Source organism: Hyperoodon ampullatus (assembly GCF_949752795.1).
Source record: "Hyperoodon ampullatus genome assembly, chromosome: 2".
Taxonomy (NCBI): Eukaryota; Metazoa; Chordata; class Mammalia; order Artiodactyla; family Ziphiidae; genus Hyperoodon; species Hyperoodon ampullatus.
The window spans coordinates 36,018,180-36,038,248 of NC_136915.1; the positions used below are offsets into that span (position 1 = coordinate 36,018,180).

General features: G+C 38.7%; 1 pseudogene across 1 annotated transcript; it reads left to right on the forward strand.

Moving 5' to 3' along the window:
• The first annotated feature begins 14,127 nt into the window (after positions 1-14,127).
• Positions 14,128-14,714, forward strand: LOC307070210 (peroxiredoxin-1-like; annotated as a pseudogene). Its single transcript has one exon. The product of its transcript is annotated as a peroxiredoxin-1-like (transcript).
• Positions 14,715-20,069: the final 5,355 nt, after the last annotated feature.

Genomic DNA, 20,069 nt, shown 5'->3' on the forward strand with positions numbered 1-20,069 from the left:
GCAACAGCGAAAGTGTAGCCTAGATGGACACTCATATTTTCAGTCAAAGTGTAAATTATCACAACCTTTTGGGAAGCCAGTTTAGCACTGCATTTCAAAAGCCTTGAAAATGAACACAACCCCACAAAAAGACAAATACTGCATTATTCCATTTCTATGAGATATCTAAAGTAGTCAAACTCTTAGTAGAATGGTGATTGCCAGGGGCTGGGGGGAGGGGAAAAGGGAATTGTTCAATGGATATAGAGTTTCAGTTTTGCAAGATGAAAAAGTCCTAGAGATCAGCTGCACAACAATATGCAAATAGTTAATACCACTATACTGCACACTTAAAAATAATTAAGATGGTAAACCTACCTAAGGATGTAAAAGACCTGTACTGGAAAACTATAAGACACTGATGAAAGAAATAAGACACAAACCATTGGAAAGATGTACCATGTTGTTCATGGATTGGAAGAATTAATATTGTTAAAATGACCATACTACCAAAGGCAATCCACAAATTCAGTGCAATCCCTATCACTACTAAGGGCATTTTCCACAGAACTAGAACAAATAATTTTAATATTTGTATGGAAACAAAAAAGAGCCCAAATAGCTAAAACAACGTTGAGAAAGAAGAACAGAGCAGGAGGAATCATGCTCCCTGACTTCAGACTATACTACAAAGCTGCAGTAATCAAAACAGTATGGTACTGGCACAAAAACAGACACATAGATCAATGAAAGAGTATACAGAGCCCAGAAATAAACTCATGCACTTATGGTCAATTAATCTACAACAAAGGAGGCAAGAATACACAATGGAGAAAAGACAGTGTCTTCAATAAGTGGTGCTGGGAAAACTGGACAGCTTCATGTAAAACAATGAAATTAGAATATTCTCCAATGCCATATACAAAAATAAACTCAAAATGGATTAAAGACCTAAATGTAAACCAGAAACAATAAAACTCCTGGAAGAAAACATAGGCATAACATCTTTGACATAAATTGTAGCACTAGTTTTTTGGATCTGTCTCCTAAAGCAAAGGAAATAAAAGCAACAACAAACAAATGGAAAATAATTAAACTTAAAAGCTTTGAACAGCAAAGGAAACCATCAACTGAATGGGAGAGAATATTTTCAAATGATATGTTCAATAAAGTGTTAATATCCAAAATATATAAGCAGTTCATACACTCAATATCAAAAAACCAAACAACCCAGTCAAAAAAATGGGTAGAAGACCTGAATAGACATTTTTCCAGAGAAGACATACAGATGGCCAACAGGCACATGAAACATCAACATCATTAATCATCAGAGAAATGCAAATTAAAACCACAATGAGATATCTCATACCTGTCAGAATGGCTATCATCAAAAAGACACAAATAGGGCTTCCCTGGTGGCGCAGTGTTTGAGAGTCCGCATGCCGATGCAGGGGACATGGATTCGTGCCCCAGTCCAGGAAGATCCCACATGCCGTGGAGTGGCTAGGCCCGTGAGCCATGGCCGCTGAGCCTGTGCGTCCGGAGCCTGTGCTTGTAGTGGGAGAGGCCACAGCAGTGAGAGGCCCATGTACCGCAAAAAAAAAAAAAAAAAAAGACACAAATAAAAAATGTTGGTGAGGATGTGGAGAAAAGGGAACCCTTGTACACTGTTGGTGGAAATGTAAATTGGTGCAGCCACTGTGGAAAACAATATGGAGTTTTCTCAAAAAACTGAAAATAGAACTACCATATGACCCAGCAATTCCACTCCTGGGTATATATCTGAAGAAAACAAAAACTCTAATTCAAAAAGATACACGCACCCCAATGTTCATAGTGTCATTATTTACAATTGCCAAGACATGGAAGCAACCTAAGTGTCCATCAACAAATGAATGGTTAAACAAGATGTGTTATATATATATACAATGTACTATTACACAGCCATAAAAAGGAATGAAATTTTGCCATTTGCAGCAATATGGATGGACTTGGAGGGTATTATACTAAGTGAAATAAGTCAGAGAAAGACAAATACTGTATAACATCACTTATATGTGGAATCTAACAAATAAAACAAACTAGCGTAGTGACTATAACAAAAAAGGAACAGACTCACAAAACAGGGAACAAACTAGTGGTAACCAGTGGAGAGAGGGAAGTGGGGAGGGGCGAGATAGGGGTAAGGGATTAAGAGGTACAAACTATAAATAAGCTACAAGGATGTATTGTACAACACAGGGAATATAGTCAGTATTTTGTAGTAACTATAAATGGAATATAACCTTTATAAATTGTGAATCACTATATTTTACACCTATAACATTTAATATTGTACATCAATTATACTTCCATTAAAATTTTTGTTTAAAGCTTAAGATGGTAAATTTTATGTTATGTGACTTTTTTTTTTTTTGCTGTACACGGGCCTCCCACTGTTGTGGCCTCTCCCATTGCGGAGCACATGCTCTGGACGCGCAGGCTCAGCGGCCACGGCTCACGGCCCAGCTGCTCTGCGGCATGAGGGACCCTCCCGGATTGGGGCATGAACCTGTGTCCCCTGCATCGGCAGGCGGACTCTCAACCACTGAGCCACCAGGGAAGGCCTATGTGGGGTTTTTTTTAACCACATTAAAAAAAAAAATAAGCACAACTTTGACTCAGCAACTACAGTTTTAAGTTATCCTAGCTAAATAATCAGAGACTGTGCTATTCCTAAGAGTAAAAAACCAAAACAACGAAAATATTTATAAATGGGGTCAATTAAATAAATTATAGGATAGCTATAATGGGATTCTATGCAGCCATTAAAATGACATAGAAGAATTTTTTATGTAATAGAATGTTTTTATTTTAGTAAATGAAAAAGTTACAAAGAGGCATATACAACATAGTCACAATATTTGTTTTATTGTTTCAGAAAAGATTATAATATACACATGAAAAAGAGGCTGGATGGAAACACACCAAATTACAAATTGAAATTAAGAATGGAGATTATTTTTATCTTCTTTGTGCTTTTCCAAAATTTCTACAATGAACATTTAAACTTTAGCAAGATTTATACTTTCTTTTACATTTTTGTCACATTGTACACTTTATAAAGTTCATATAAGCTCTGGATTAGATTACAGCTGGAGACAGGGCAGGGACTTTGGAAGGCTTTACAAAGCCAACAGAAACAGACTGGATATAGGGTATTAAGTAGTGGAAAAGCCAAACTCGAAGATTGGAAAAAGAGTGGAGCCACTGATAAAAGTGAAGGTATGATGAGTTGGCTTGGGAAAGGATGAGGAAGAGGATAAGTCAGAGGTGTGTGAGTGTGTGTGTGTGTGAGAGAGAGAGAGACAAAGAGAGACAGAGACAGAGAGACAGAGATAGAGAGAGCTAGTTTACACTTAACAGGTGGTAATAAGCAAGAAGAGTTGTCCAGTAAGTATAGGGCTGCAGAAAATCACAGGTGTGTAGATACTGGTTTGGGATTCTTCATCAGGAAGGTGAAGGCTGGAGCCAGGAGGGAGTGAAAGTCCCCTCTCTGTTCTTCCTCCATGAGTTTATGATCTCTCTTTCTCTCTCTCTCGACCATCAACAGACTCTTGGCCAGTCTACAAAATTCCCTGGTTGATTGAGTCAGTGTTTACATGAATATAACTATTCCTAAGAGTAAAAAAGAATATTTTTACAGTGTATATCATACTAAGATTACATTCACTTTATTAAACAACTCTAAACAACTCTACAACTCTTTTTTTCCTGGAGTCAAAAATTGGCTATTTTTTTCATTTGTGTAATTATCTATGCATCTACTGTTAATTATTCCATAAACTTTCCATCGGGACTATAAAATGTCTGTCTGGTCACATGAATCCGATACTTTTCAACTTTTTTTTTTTTTCCCTTAGAGACATTCTTCCTTAGGCCTATCCTCCTCTTGCTCCAAGCTGTCGTCTTGGCTTTGCTATCCAACTGTTGTCCTGAGACTTCCCATAACCACATTCTGGGGACTTGCATCTCCTCTCCTGTGCCAAATCCCCTGTCTCCTGGATATTCCTATTTGAGGCTTATTCTCTCATTTTGGAGGAGCTCATTCTCCAGTAATTTCCCCAGAATAAGTTCATGGGAGGTACATTTTTGAAACCCTATTTGTCTAAAAGTGGCTTTATTTTGCTCTCACACTTGATTGACAGTTTGGGGGGGTACAGAGTTCCAGGTTGGAAATCATTTTCCCTCAGAATCCACTGTTATCTAGCTTCTCATGTGGCTAGACTCTTGAGAAGTCTGATTTATTCTGATTTCCTTTACTTCTTATGTAATTTTTGCTTGTTCACTTGTTTCTGGAAGCTTTTAGGACATATATTTTTCCTTTATCCTTGATGTTTCGAACCTTCATCATGATAAGTAATAATAATGTAAGGCTTTTTCATTCATTGCTCTAGGTACTCAGGGGTCCCTTTCAATCAGGAAACATACAGTCTTCAATTCTGGGAAATTTCCTCTCTGTTAGATTCCCTTGTTTTTTTTCATCATTTTTCTCTCATTTTCCATCCCTTGGTTTTGTTTATTCTAACTTTATAAGAGATTTTTTAGTGGTTACATTTTTATGTATGTATGTATGTATTTATTTACTTGGCTGTGTCGGGTCTTAGTTGCGGCATGCGGGATCTTTTAGTTGCGGCATGCAAGCTCTTAGTTGTGGCGTGTGGGATCTAGTTCCCTGACTAGGGATCGAACCTGGGCCCCCTGCACTGTGAGTGTGGAGTCTTAACATGTTTTAACTAATTTAATCCTTACACCCAATGAGTGAGTTACCATTCTTATCCTCAATTTACCAAAAAGGTAGAAACTACTGTGTATAAAATAAATAAGCTACAGGATATATTGTACAGCACAGGGAATAGAGCCTATACTTAATAATAAACATAACTGGAATATAACCTTTAAAACAGTGGTTTATTTATTGTTCTGGTGTATGAGACTATGATAAAATTCTAAAAAGTCAATTTTCCTGAAAAAATCAAGAAAAGTGTAAAAAAAATTTACTAGTAAGGAGAATTCCTTGGTGGTCCAGTGGTTAGGGCTCTGAGTTTCCATTGCAGGGGGCACGGGTTCCACACCTGGTCAGGGAACTAAGATCCTGCATGCCACATGGGGCAACCAGAAAAAAAAATTTACTAGTAAGGAAACTGGGACAGAAAGGTTAAGGCTCTCATCCAGGTCATGCAGCTCAGAAGTGGACCTGAATCTAATCAAACCTGTAGCTTTCCAGTTTCAGAAATCTGAGGGATAGAGAAATAAATTAAATGTTACCGCAAGAATGCAACTGGCCAAATCCATAATGTAGGACATTGTACAAGACAATTTACCAACAATCAAGGGTGTAAGGAAAACTTTTTTTAAAAAATTAATTAATTAATTAATGTAAATCATTTTTGGCTGCGTGGGGTCTTTGTTGCTGCATGTGGGCTTTCTCTAGTTGTGGCAAGCGGCAGGTACTCTTTGCTGCAGTGCGTGGGCTTCTTATTGCGTGGCTTCTTTTGTTGTGGAGCATGGGCTGTAGGTGCATGGGCACGCGGGCTCAGTAGTTGTGGCTCGGGGGCTCTAGAGCACAGGCTCAGTAGTTGTGGTGCACGGGCTTAGTTGCTCTGTGGCATGTGGGATCTTCCCAGATCAGGGATCGAACCCATGTCCCCTGCATTGGCAGGCAGATTCTTAACCACTGCGCCACCAGGGAAGTCCCTGGTTATCCTTTTTAAATATAGCAGCTTGTACATGTCAATCCCAAACTCCCTAACTATCCCTTCTCTCTACCCTTCCCCCTGTGGTAACCATAAGTTCATTCTCTAAGTCTGTGAGTCCATTTCTGTTTTGTAAATACATTCATTTGTATAATTTTTTTTTAGATTCTGCATATAAGCGATATCACATGATATTTCTCTGTCAGACTTACTTCACTCATTATGACAATCCATGCTGTCTAGTATGTCCATCCATGTTGCTGCAAATAGCATTATTTCATTCTTTTTTATTGTTGAGTAATATTCCATTGTGTATATATATATATATATATATATATATACCACATCTTCTTTATCCATTCATCTGCTGATGGACATTTACGTTGCTTCCATATCTTGGCTATTGTAAATAGTGCTGCTATGAACACTGAAGTGCATATATCTTTTCAAATTATAGTTTTCTCTGGTTATATGCCCAGGAGTGGGATTGCTGGATCATATGGCAACTCTATTTTTAGTTTTTTAAGGACCCTCCATACAGCTTTCCCTAGTGGCTGCACCAACTTACATTCCCCCAACAGTGTAGGAGGCTTCCCTGGAAAAGGAGCATTTCAATCACCTCAGATAATTGTGGATAGTTTTTTTTGATGCAAGAAGAAACTTGACAAGTGGTAGTTGCTTAAAGGTTAATGCAGCATGGAATCCAAAACCATACCAGTGAACTTTTCCTTTCTTTCCCTGCCCATCTTTATTGAGATATAATTGACATATAACATTGTGTAAGTTTGAGGTATACAATCCATTGATTTGATACACTTATAGATTGCAAACTGATTACCATAATAATGGTAGCTACCACCACCATCACGTCACATAATTACCATTTCTTTTTTGTGCTGAGAACATTTAAGATCTACTCTTTTAGCAACTTTCAAATATATAATACACCAATGAACTTTTTATACTCTGTTCCAGTAAAATCCACCAGATTGTTTTGCATATTGGTGGCTCTTTTACTTATGCATACTTGTCAAGACATGTATTAGTCATTTAGAATTTATTGGTTCACTGTGCAGATATTTCAAATGTTGACACATTTCATTGTATAACATAAAAAACTCACATTCACTAATGTCACTACCAATCTCATCAGAAAAATCTTCCTTTACTGGGGAACTATCAAGCTCACAGTAGCAGATAAAACTGCTAATTTCCAACCAAAATATCAAATCACTTTGGCAACAAATACTGTCAGTTGTTTTCCTTCAAGTGACAGGTGCCCTTTGTCCATTTTAGAGAAAACACCTGCCAAATACCCAAGTCTGAATAACAATAGTTTGTCTGTTGGTTATACTTTCAGATAAGAATGAAGTTCATGGGGACTTCCCTGGTGGCGCAGTGGATAAGACTGCGATGTCAATGCAGGGTTTCAATCCCTGGTCAGGGAACTAGATCCCACATGCATGTTGCAACTAAGAGTTCGCATGCCACAACTAAGGAGCCAACGTGCTGCAACTAAGGAGCCCGCCTGCCGCAACTAAGATCCGGCGCAACCAAATAAATTAAAAAAAAAAAAAAAAGAATGTGCATAGCAGCACTGTTTGTAAAAGCAAAAGCCCAGAAACAACCCTCACTTTTATCAATGAGGGAATGGACAAATTTTTGGTATATTCATACAATGATCTACCTCACAGTGGTGGATGAACGTCCCAGAGTTCTATCAATCAATACGGACAGATTTCAGTGTCTTAATTTGTACTCCACCCAAAGTAGGGTGTAAGACAAATTCTTCAGTGCAAGAGTTTATTTAGGAGGTGATCCCAGGAATCAGAAGTAGCGAGTGAGAAGAAACTGAGGAAAGGGACTTCCCTGGTGGCACAGTGGTTAAGAATCTGCCTGCCAATGCAGGGGACACGGGTTTGAGCCCTGGTCTGGGAAGATCCCACATGCTGCGGAGCAACTAAGCCCGTGCGCCACAACTACTAAGTCTGCACTCTAGAGCCCGTGAGCCACAACTACTGAGCCCACGTGCCACAACTACTGAAGCCCGTGTGCACCTAGAGACTGTGCTCCGCAACAAGAGAAGCCACCGCAATGAGAAGCCCACGAACAGCAACAAAGAGTAGCCCCCGCTCGCCGCAACTAGAGAAAGCCTGCGCACAGCAACGAAGACCCAACGCAATCAAAACTAAATAAATTAAATTAAATAAATAAATAAATTTATAAAAAAAAAAAGAAGAGGAACACAAACCAATAAGATGTGCATTATTGAGCTATTGATGACAGTGGGCCACTGTGCTCATTCCGGCTGAGAACTCCCTGAGGAATTGTGTGGAATACAGCTCAGAATTGTCCCTCTGAAGATGTGGGGACTGGACCATTTTCCACTTACTTCCATCCTCCCACCCCCTGCCCCAAGCCCCATTGATCGATCCCCTGGGGCAATAACTCTCCTGAACTCCTGGGTTACACACAGGCTGAACAGCTTTCTCAAGCTTTGTAAAGAGCCCCAGTCAGATAAGCGAAGAGCTGCTGTGGCCTGCGAGGTGGCATACTAGCAGCTTGCCTTCAAGTCTCAGCTACTCCGAAATTGAGTGGGCTGCGGGGACATGGTGTGAGCTACCATAGGTGTCAGCTAGACTCAGAAACTAATGTTGAGTGAAAAAAGGAAATCACAGGGAATTATGTACAACGTGCTCCATCTTTATAAAGTTCAAAAATACATAAAAGTATATAATGCATGGTTAAGGAAATACTTATGGATATTATGCATATAAAATTATGGATATTCTGAAAGCAAGATAGGCGGGAAAGGGTTTATCACATATTGGGGGACAGTCAGCAAGTTTGTTTATCAGAAAGCACATGTCAGGGTGCAGTTGGAGATAAAGGTAGTGAGTTAAAGAAGGTGGCTAATTGGTGGGTGTCTTTGAAACCAATCTTCAGTTTTACTCTGATTTGGAAAGTAAAGAGGAACAAGCTTTTAAGAAAGGGTGTGATAGGATCAAAATGTATCAAAAGCAATCACTATGCAGTTGGCTTGGACTGGAGAAGGAGCTGAGGCGCAGAAGTCCCTTAGCCCGGCAGCACTGGGAGGCTTCTCTGCTTTTAGGGAGCTTCCTCTTTGCTCTGTTCCTTTATCGGGGCAGACAGGCAGGGCGTGGCTTGTTGGTGTATAGGAACAGCTGGAAGGGAGTCTGTCGGGCAGATGGAGCCCCTGGCTGAGGGCTTCAGGCATTAGAATAAAAGATGAACTTTTCCCAGGCCCACCTCCGGAGTCCTTCCTGATGTTCCTGCCTGAGGTCTCATCTCCCTGAACAGGCAGAGGGATGTTCCCAGCTTGGAGACTCCAGCTCAGCCGGTGAGAGACAAAGGGCCCCTAATTCCAAATGTGGTGAGTCCTCCTCCCTCTCCCCTCTCTTCGTTCTTTTTAGTCCTTTGATTTTCTCAGGATCCTCAGGTCTGTTGGAGAAACTATCCCCTTTCTTCATACTCACAAGAACATTTTAGAGGATGAAATGGAGCGACAGGAGATGAGGAGCACAAAAGGGGACAAGTGACAAGGGGACTGGATGGGTTTTGTCAAAAGACTCTCCTTTAGATATTATCGTCATCATTAAGTATGACAGCTGTCACTTATTTAGCCCTTACTCTTAGCCAGGTCCTGGCCGTGTGCTTTCAGACAGAACAGCTGTAGATTTGCTGGGTCTTCTTAAGCTGCTTGGAGTTATCAAGGGAACTTCCATTGCATGTTTTTTTTTTTTTTTAGAAAGAAACACTTTTTTAAAAAATTAATTAATTTTTGGTTGCATTGGGTCTTCGTTGCTGCATGCGGGCTTTCTCTAGTTGAGATGAGCGGGGGCTTCTCTTAGTGGCAGAGCATGGGCTCTATGTGCGTGGGCTTCAGTAGTTGTGGCATGTGGGCTCAGTAGCTGCGGTGCACGGGCTTAGTTGCTCTGCGGCATGTGGGATCTTCCCGGACCAGGGATTGAAACTGTGTCCCCTGCATTGGCAGGTGGATTCTTTTTTTTTTTTTTTCTGCTTTTAAAAAAAAAAATTAAATTAAATTAATTTTTTTATACAGCAGGTTCTTATTATTTGCCCATTTTATACATATTAGTGTATACATGTCAATCCCAATCTCGCCCCCCGCTACTTTTCCCCCTTGGTGTCTATATGTTTCTTCTCTATATCTGTGTCTCTATTTCTGCCAGGCAGGTGGATTCTTAACCACTGCGCCACCAGGGAAGTCCTCACTGCATGTTTTTTTCTGCTTTAAAAGTTTTTGAAATTAAACTGTTTCAAACTTAAATGTAAATGACTTCCTGTGGGGAAAAATATTTCCAGCATATGTAGTAGAAAAAAATTTTTGTTACTATATGAGGAATTTTACAAAACATTAGAGACAAATGCCCAAATAGAAAAATGGACAAAATATAGACAAGTAATTGACAAAGTCCAAATGACATAGGAATAATCAAAGAAATACAAATTAAGATGAAACACAATTAATTATTTTTAGAGAGATATTATTACTCATTAAAATAACGAAGATGTAAAAAAAAAAACAACCCAGTTTTGTTACTCATTAAAATGACAAAGGGGCTTCCCTGGTGGCACAGTGGTTAAGAATCCGCCTGCCAATGCAGGGGACATGGGTTCAAGCCCTGGTCTGGGAAGATCCCACATGCTGCGGAGAAACTAAGCCCGTGTGCCACAACTACTGAGCCTGCACTCTAGAGCCCGCTAGCCACAACTACTGAAGCCCACGTGCCTAGAGCCCATGCTCCATGACAAGAGAAGCCAGTACAATGAGAAGCCCGTGCACCGTAACAAAGAGTAGCCCCTGCTCACCACAACTAGAGAAAGCCCGTGTGCAGCAATGAAGACCCAATGCAGCCATAAATAAATAAATAAATAAATAAATAAATAAATAAATAAATAAAATGACAAAGATGTTAAAAAAAAAAAAAACCCAGTGGTGGCAAGGTTGTGGACAAACAAACAATTTCATACACTTTGGTAAATGGATATGACCTCTCTGGAGGGCGATTTGGCAATGCAAATTAAAAGTCTCACCATTTTAAAGATGGGAAACTGAAGGCCTAAGAGTTTAAGTGACTTCCTTAAAGTTACAAAGTCACACAATTAGGAACCAAGCCAAGTCTAGAACTAAGCCTTATAACTTGGCCCTCAATCCACTATCAATTGTAGTGATAAAGCTTATAATAGCAATGCATTGGGAAAAAACCTGAATATTCTACAATATGGAATTATTTTAAAAATTCTTGCATATTCATGATGGAACACTGAAATTATTAAAAGAATATTTGATGGCATGGGAAAACTACATAATATAGTTCTTGGTGAAAATGTTGGGTATTAAAACAATATATACAGTATAGTCCTACTTTTTTAAAAAAGTTATATACATACACAGAAAAAATATTTGAAAAACCATATTGTCTTCAGGTGGAGGAATTACAGGTGATTTCAAACATTTTTGTCCTTTTTTTCTTGTAATTTCCAGATTTTCTATAATAGCTAGGATAAAAAAAGCAATAAGTTTTATTTGATAAAAATTGTAAAACAACTGAAATGCCATAGGGCTATGCTGGGGGTGACTTGGAGCTGGCTGACCAAGAGTGCCTGTCAGGGCAGGGAGCGTTCATCCCAGAGGGCAACGAGAGGGGACCCAGAGCCTGAGGGAATTTGAAGCCGAAGACTAGGGCACTTCAGATGGCCAAAAAGCATATGAAAATATGGTCAACATCACTAATTATTAGAGGAATGCTAATCAAAATTACAATGAAGTATCAGTTCACACCGGTCAGAATGGCCATCATCAAAAAACCTACAAACAATAAATGCTGGAGAGGGTGTGGAGAAAAGGGAATCCTCCTGCGCTGTTGGTGGGAATGTAAGTTGGTGCAGCCACTATGGAAAACAGTATGGAGGTTCCTTAAGAAACTAAAAATAGAACTACCATATGACCCAGCAATCCCACTATTGGGCATATATCTGGAGAAAACCCTAATTCAAAAAGACACATGTATCCCAATGTTCGTTGCAGCACTATTTCCAGTAGCCAAGACATGGAAGCAACCTAAACATCCATCGACACAGGAATGGATAAAGAAGATGTGGTACATATATACAATGGAATACTACTCAGCCATAAAAAGAACAAAATAATGCCATTTGCAGCAACATGGATGGACCTAGAGATTATCATACTAAGTAAGTCAGACAGAGAAGACAAATATCATATGATATCACTTACATGTAGAATCTAAGAAGTGATACAAATGAACTTATTTACAAAACAGAAATAGACTCACAGACACAGAAAGCAAACTTATGGTCACCAAAGGGGATAGAGAGGGGGTGGGGAGAGATAAATTAGGAGTTTGAGATTAACTTATACACACTACTGTATATAAAATAGATAACTAATAAGAGCCTGCTGTATAGCACAGGGAACTCTACTCAATACTCTGTAATGGCCTATATGGGAAAATAATCTAAAAGAGAGTGGATATATGTATAACTGATTCATTTTGCTGTACACCTGAAACTAGCACAACATTTTAGATCAACTATACTCCAATAAAAATTTTTTTTAAAAGACTAGGGGAGGGGCTTCCCTGGTGGCGCAGTGGTTGAGCGTCCGCCTGCCGATGCAAGGGACACGGGTTCGTGCCCCGGTCCGGGAAGATCCCACATGTCACAGAGCGGCTGGGTCGGTGAGCCATGGCCACTGAGCCTGCGTGTCTGGAGCCTGTGCCCCGCAACGGGAGAGGCCACAACAGTGAGAGGCCCATGTACCGCAAAAAAAAAAAAAAAAAAAAGACTAGGGGAGGTAGTGAGAAGAGAGGGCTTTTAGTTCCTTGAAGTAGGATGGATACAAGAAAAAATCAAAATCTTATATATAGCAATGAAAAAATATATATTTATATACAACAATTTTGGGACCTAGTGTCCTACAGGTGACTTACAGCAAAGGTGGCATCTAGACAGCTGATGATGGAAAACTCTCACTCACCATCTGTTCACCCTTTTATTTTTTCAGTCTTTTTCTTCTACCCTGTTTCCCTTCTACCATCTTTTAGTTTCCTCTCCTGTTTTTTGGTTTCTTCTCCCCGCCTGGCTTGGAAACTTCCATTGAATACCATGGTTCTTCACTGTTGTTCTGCCCATGGAAGGCACTCTCAGAAATAGAATCTGACTAATCCTCCTCTTAACTCAGTAATTTTGTAATCTGAAGCATCAAGTTTCCAAATTAGGTTATTTCTAGTGGAGAACTGAAAGTTAGACAAACACTCTTGAAATGTTATTTTTCCTTTTCATGAAGCAGAATTATAGCATATTGGAGCTGGAAAGGAATTTAAAGCTTCAACTTGTCAAAATTCTTTAATTAAATAAATTTCATTGTTGCTAAATTTAGTTTCATGTTGCACATTTGTTCATCAATATATTACACTTTATCAGTAAGTTAGGAAATAGAGATGAGAAAAAATTGCCCATATTTCCAACCACCTTAATTATTAACAACTATTCATATTTTATAGGAATTACTTTTAGTTCCTTTCCTACACACTCTGTAATGTAGTTATAATCATTGTAAATGTATTATTTTGTATTTTGCTTTTAACACATCATTAGCTTTCATTTGAAACATAGGTTTGATGAACCATAATTTACTTAGTCATTTCCTTATCAATGTACCTATAGATGGTCCAGTTTCTCACTATTATACAAATACTACTGACATCATGTAAACTTTTGTATTTCAGATTCTTTCCTTAGAGTAGATTTCCAGACTATTTCTCACTGGATCAAAAGGCAAATACATTTCCTTACTTCTTGTTGCTTCCCAATTTACAATGAACTCAGCAAATGTAAATGAATCTCTCAATTTAAAGATGGAAAATCAGGGCCTAAGAGTTTAAGTGACTTGCTCCAAGTTGCAAAGTCACACAGATAGTAGGGACCAAGCCAAGACTAAAACCAAGCCATCTGACTCCAGTCCTCAATTCGCTAGAGATATAAGCCTTTCTTTACCTTTTGGTTTTATTTAGCCTTAGATTTTGGGGAATGTTGCCACTAGCTTACTGTCTGCTCTTCTTGGATGAGATTATGAGGAAGGAAATTCACACCTTTAATAAAAAAAGCTAAGATCTCATATCACATTAGTCACCCTCTACCCAACAACAGCAAAATACACATGAAACATTTACCAAAATAGACCATATGCTAGCACACAAAGCAAGTCAATAAATTTAAAAGGATTCAAGTCATACAAAGTATGTTTTCTGGCCACAGCAGAATTAAATTAGAAATCAATAACAGAGGCCTGTCTTCTTCCTGACTGGTCCTGGTGAGAACCTGTCTGAGAACTGCTGATAGCAATATGTTTTCAGGAAATGGCAAAATTGGGCACCTTGCCCCCCAGTTCAAAGCAACATCTATTATGCCAGATGGTCAGTTAAAAGATATCAGCTTATCTGACTACAAAGGAAAATGTGTTGGGTTATTCTTTTACCCTCTTGATTTCACCTTTGTGTGCCCCATAAAGGTGATAGGGCAGATGGATTTAAGAAACTCAACTGCCAAGTGATGTGTGCTTCTGTGGATTTTCACTTCTGTTATCTGGCATGGATCAACACACCCAAGAAACAAGGAGGACTGGGACGCATGAACATTGCCTTGATATTAGACCCCAAACGCAATATTGCTCAGAACTATGGGGTATTAAAGGCCGACAAAGACATCTCATTCAGGGGCCTTTTTACTATTGATGATAAAGGTATCCTTTGACAGATCACCATAAATGACCTTCCTGTCTGCCACTCTGTGGATGAGACACTGAGACTAGTTCAGGCCTTCCAGTTAACTGACAAACATGGGGAAGTGTGCCCAGGTGGCTGGAAGCCTGGCTGTGATACCATTAAGCCTGATGTCCAGAAGAGCAAAGAATATTTCTCTAAGCAGAAGTGAGCACTGGGCCATTTTAGGGCCAGGCTGTAGTAGGCGGCCATAAAACAAAACCTCTTTTGTACATTGTCATGCTTAAAATACAAGACCTTACACTCAGCCCAGATGTGGTGTGGGACAGGACAGGCCTTTCCTGCAGGTGTTGGGGAGGCCAGCCTTTCTTCCTCTGGGGGGAATGGTCTGAGCTGAAAACATGCAAACAATCAAAATGAATACATAATTTAAATGTGAACGTTATGATGAGAAGAATGGGAGATGAACATAAAATTTTAAGTAGATGTCATGGAATAGTATTGTTGTTCTGCTGACATTTTATGTACTTCAGTGATTTTGAAAAGCAAACACCTGTTCCCTTTTTTGGTATTATTACTGCAGCTTAAGTATATCTGTAGCTCTACACTGTGTAATTTTGAAAGGAGAGTGAGAAAGAAAGAATGTCTCTTGTTGCCAAATTGCCTCATTAGTTTTAGTGAACAAAAATATATACTTTTCTGATGTGAAATCGTTGTGATTAAAAAGTAGTAGCAAATAATGTTTATGATATTTCAGACATTATAATTTCCTATAGTAATTATAACATTCCTATTCTTTTGAAGTTGAAACTTCTGTGTACTGAACCACAGGTTTTCTAAGCTTCTAAATGTAGCTTTTCATTGAATATTTCAGTGGTCAGAACAGATGACCTCACACACACACACACACACAAAGTTGTATTCAGTTGACAAGTTTCTTGATTAACTACACAGCTATGATGCAATCATGTTACTAATTTGCTTGCCCAGTGAAATATGCTTATAAATGTTATGGAAGTAGGATGGCAGATAAGTTTAAAATGGCACCCTTTTGCAAAGAGCTCAGACTTTTAATGAACTATTTTAAAATGAGTTGGAACTGGGAATTCCCTGGCAGTCCAGTGGTTAGGACTCCACGCTTCCACTCCAGGGGCACAGGTTCGATCCCTGGTCAGGGAACTAAGATCTCGTGAGCCGTGTGGCATGGCCAAAAAAGAAATAGGTTGGAACTCATTTTTCCCCTTTTAAAACAACTTGTGATCACGAATGCCGTTATCTCTCAGATATTTGACCTTTTTGTTTCAGCTTAGGCGTATATTGTATGAGTATGTTAATCTTTTCTATACCTCTATTCCAGCGAATAGCAGATAAGAGGATAATAATCCTTTTATATTTAATAATAATATAATTTCAGTATAATTTAATATTATTAAATATTATTTTATTTAATAAAAATCAGATAAAAGAATCAATTTAAAAACTGTTAATTTTGAAAACTTCTAAGAAGCCAAAACATTATGGCCTAAATCACCCAGAAGACATATATATTGTATTTTAGTTCCACATTAACTTTTTATCGATACTTTAGTTCCACAGTCCTAAAAGCAAACACCTTTTACTTTAAAGTACTTTATCATATCATTTGATGTATGCAAGTCTGTGCTCTTTGACAAAATCAACATATAATGAAGACATGGCTTTGTTTACTGAGATTCAAACTTGATGCAATCTTTAAAATAAACTCAGTTCTTTCAGAAACATAAAAAAAATCATATGTATAAAATAAATAAGCTACAAGTATATATAGTACAACAAGGCAATATAGCCAATAGTTTAGAGTAACTATAAATGGAATATAACCTTTAAAATTTTTGAATCACTATGATGTACAACTGAAACTCATATAATATTGTACATTCACTATACTTCAATAAAAAAAAGGGGAAAATTGTGTGATCATCTCAATACATACAGACATATCAGTTGACAAAGTTAACATCCATTCTTGATAAAAACTCTCAGAAAACTAGAAATAGAAGGGAATTTCCTGACCTTGATAAAATGTATCTATGAAAACCTTATGGCTATCATTATACCTAATGGTGAAAAAAGGAATGTTTTCCCTAGTATCAGGAACAAGGCAAGGAGCCAAGGCAACAAGGCAAGATAAGGAAATAAAAGACATTCAGATTAAAAAGGAAGAAGTAAGACTGTCTTTACTCATAGGTGATGTGATCTTCTATACAGAAAATCCTATGTAATCTACAGAAATGCTAGCATTAGTAAATGAGTTTAGCAAGGTCAGGGATATAAGATGAAATATACAAAAATCAACTGTATTTTTATATGTTAGTAATGAAAAATCAGAAATTAAAATTAATAACTTAATTTAAATATAATAATATCAAAATATTAAATACTTATGAATAAAGCTAACAAAAGATGTGCAAGATCTATACACTGAAAACTATAAAATACTGCTGAAAGAAATTAAAGAAGACCTAAATTAGTAGAGAGATAAACGGTTCATTGGCCAGAGCACTCAATATTGTTAAGATATCAATGGTCCCCAAATTGTGTCATGTACATTGAACTTTAGGAAGTGAAATTATGCTTTATATTTATTAGGGGAGCTTTCTTCATAAAGGAATTTCATGATAACCACACTGAGAAGTAAGGAAGTGATTTGAGCATTTTGTAACTCATGATACAAGGCTGTGCATTCATTCATTCACTCATCTATTTATCCATGTTTTACATTCTACCTACTTCCAGAAAGGATCCCATCAGTTTGCTTGCGTGACACCCTGATATGTGCAAGATTGCCTTGTTCTGAGTGTAAAATGAGGACAGTAATACCTATTTTTCAGGGTTGTTGTCAATAGCAAAGAAATATATGTAGAGTACCTACAGGTGCAATAAATTGGAGCCATTATGGATATAGAACAATATAAATAACTCAAAAATATATTTATGATTTAGTATTAATTCAATCTTACAGTAGCATAATGTTGATTGTTATAATATTGATATATTATAATATAAATTAACTGAGGACATGATGGAAGAAGGCCATCCTGGCCAACCATATCAGAAGAATAGATCTGGAGATCAGTACGGTGACCAGATAGAGGGTTATTACATCCATGTAAGAAAATAGGAAATAAAAGATTTGGCAGCACTTAATCTTCCACTCAAAGCTCTGAGAAGAGATGCTGTAAAGCAACTGTGGCTGTGGCTTCTGATTTTGGACCTCGGGAGGCACTTCCTGTTGTGCTTCTTTGCCTCCTGGACTGTGTGTGCCTTTGCCCAAAGTGGACTCTGTTTCTTCTCCTCTTTCTCCTTCCCTTCTTGGTCATCCTCCTCCTTTTTTCAATATATTTGCTTCCTGATAATCACAGTTATACATGTTCAAGGTAGAAAATTTAGAAAATACACAGGGAAAGCCATAAAGATCACCTTCGTTCCCCTCTCCCACCCTCAGAAATAACCACTGCTTAATATCTACATTTTTGCCTTTTTTCTAAGCATATTCTGCCTAACTTGTATCATCCTATGCATCGTTTTAAAAATCTATTGTTTGGGATATAGTGAAATTTTCCCAGTGCTATTAAAGATTGTTCTATCATGTGATTATGAAATACTGCATAGTATTTCATTGCAAGAATGTACCATAAATAATCATTCCCATTTTAGTGGACTTTTAGGTTGTCTTCAATTTTTTCTTTTCATAAATAACTTTGTGATGAGCATCCGCACCATCAAATCCTTATGCACATCCTTATTTATTTCTGTAGTATTCTTTTCTGGAGGTGAAATTACTGGATTAAAACTTTTGCCTAGGGCTTCCCTGGTGGCACAGTGGTTGAGAGTTTCCCTGGTGGCACAGTGTTTGAGTCCGCCTGCCAATGCAGGGGACAGGGGTTCGTGCTCCGGTCCGGGAAGATCCCACATGTCGCGGAGAGGCTAAAAAACTTTTGCCTACATGTAAACCTTTTGATACTTATTGCTAAATTTTCCTTGTGAAAGTTGTTTAGCAATGGACAAGGGAGTCAGTTTGCCCACATGTGTGCTGACTCTGCGTATTTTTCCCCCTGATATTTGATAATTTGAAGGAAGACAAAGCATATCTAACTGTGGTCTTGATTTGCATTTCTCTAATGACTGGAGAGTGAAAATCCTGTAACTGGTGTCATCCTTTCTAGCTCTCCTCCCGAAGCTACCTCAACTGCCCTCATTACTCAGAGTGACAATTGGATGGAAGGACTTCATTTGCTTTTTTTAAAAAATAGAAATATATATTACATTTATTTGTATTTTAACAACCCACATTGTCAGTTTTTAATTATTCCTCATTTATTTCCAACTTTTTTTTTTTTAATTTTTGGCTGTGTTGGGTCTTTGTTGCTGTGCATGGGCTTTCTCTAGTGGTGGCGAGTAGGTCTGGGGAGGGCTACTCTTCCTGGGGCGCACGGGCTTCTCATTGCGGTGGCTTCTCTTGTCTCAGAGCACAGGCTCTAGGCACGAGGGTTTCAGTAGTTGTGGCGTGTGGGCTCAGTAGTTGTGGCTCGCAGGCTCTAGAGTGCAGGCTCAGTAGTTGTGGTGCACGGGCTTAGTTGCTCCACGGCATGTGGGATCTTCCCACAGCTCGAACACATGTCCCCTGCATTGGCAGGTAGATTCTTAACCACTGTGCCACTAGGGAAGCCCTGCTTTTTTATTCTTAGTATCTGGTGCAGACCATTGCACTGCATGTTTTCTATGAATGCTCACTATAGCCCTATCTACGAGGTGGGTACTATTATTAACTCCACTTCATGTGTGAATGAGAGGAGACTTGGAGTAAACTAGCCTGTCCAAGGTCACACCAGGGAGGTGATGGCAGAACCAGGGCTTGAACCCAGGCTGACTCCAGAGTCCATCCTCTTAATCACTTAATGAACTATCTGAATCTAGGAAGATGGGGCCCTGGGGGTCTCCTCTTATTAAATTTCAGACATGCCTGGTTCAGCTTGCAGCTCCACATCACTCTGGGCGTGGCTACCCAGGTTGTGTTTCAAAAATACCTTCTCATTGAGGGTTTGGGGATTGGGGTAATTCCAGGGCATCCAGGGCCCTGCCTACTTCCATCTTCAACCTTCATTGATAAGGTAGAGAGCCTTTCTCACGTACCTAACTGGTCTTGTTCACTTTCTGAGTAGCTGGTAACCTGCAGGAAAGTGGGTGGGATAGAGGCAAAACAAACAAACAAACAAACAAACACAACAACAACAAAACCATCCTAACTGTATTCCTAACCTTACACTGTCCTAGCGTTATGTTGCCATTTGCAACATCAGGGGATTAGAGGGGTTGTTATATGCATTCATCATGATTTTAAAACAACAAACAAAGAAAACAACCCTAAAGCAGTGTGCTGTTTGCTGTGAGAAAAACAGAACTGGAAATGTGTTCAAAGCTGGAGTCCATCTTCAGTTTCCCCATCTTGCTTTGACTGCCCACCTCCTCCAAGCCCCACTTCGCCATCTTCCAAGACCTGGATCTGGCCTTATGACTTCCATAAAAC